Raw genomic sequence first — 365 nt, 5'->3', positions numbered from 1 at the left:
GATTCATAAAAATATTCTTATTATGTCCATTAATAAACAAGAAACGTTTTACCGGTAATACGATATCCATATACAGAAAACGGTAGATCATAAAAATCGCATAAACTATACTATTATAGAACCCGACTCGATGGCGCGTTTATGGTTACTCTGTATAGTTTCAAAATTACATATTCGAGCAGTCGTAAACAAACCCTTTACGTGTGATTGAGCGGTTTGTTGAAGACAGTTATATCACAAAAATCAATGTCTTGTGCACTCAGTCACCGCAGACAAGGCCTCCTGAGACCATAAACACAACCTTTTTTTCTGAAAATATAATGTCAGATGGTGAAAGATGAAAGTTGAACACACATCAACGGTTC

At 35.3% G+C, this 365-nt stretch overlaps 1 protein-coding gene across 1 annotated transcript in view; it reads left to right on the top strand.

Annotated features, from left to right (window-relative positions):
• Nucleotides 1-365, top strand: part of LOC119594252 (nuclear hormone receptor FTZ-F1-like) — a 9,624-nt gene that overhangs the window by 4,214 nt on the left and 5,045 nt on the right. The window lies entirely within an intron of this gene.

The sequence above is a fragment of the Penaeus monodon genome, chromosome 33 (genome assembly GCF_015228065.2).
Source record: "Penaeus monodon isolate SGIC_2016 chromosome 33, NSTDA_Pmon_1, whole genome shotgun sequence".
In the NCBI taxonomy this organism is placed as follows: domain Eukaryota; kingdom Metazoa; phylum Arthropoda; class Malacostraca; order Decapoda; family Penaeidae; genus Penaeus; species Penaeus monodon.
Note: the sequence above shows the minus strand (reverse complement) of the source record. Positions and strands in the feature narration are given on the sequence as shown.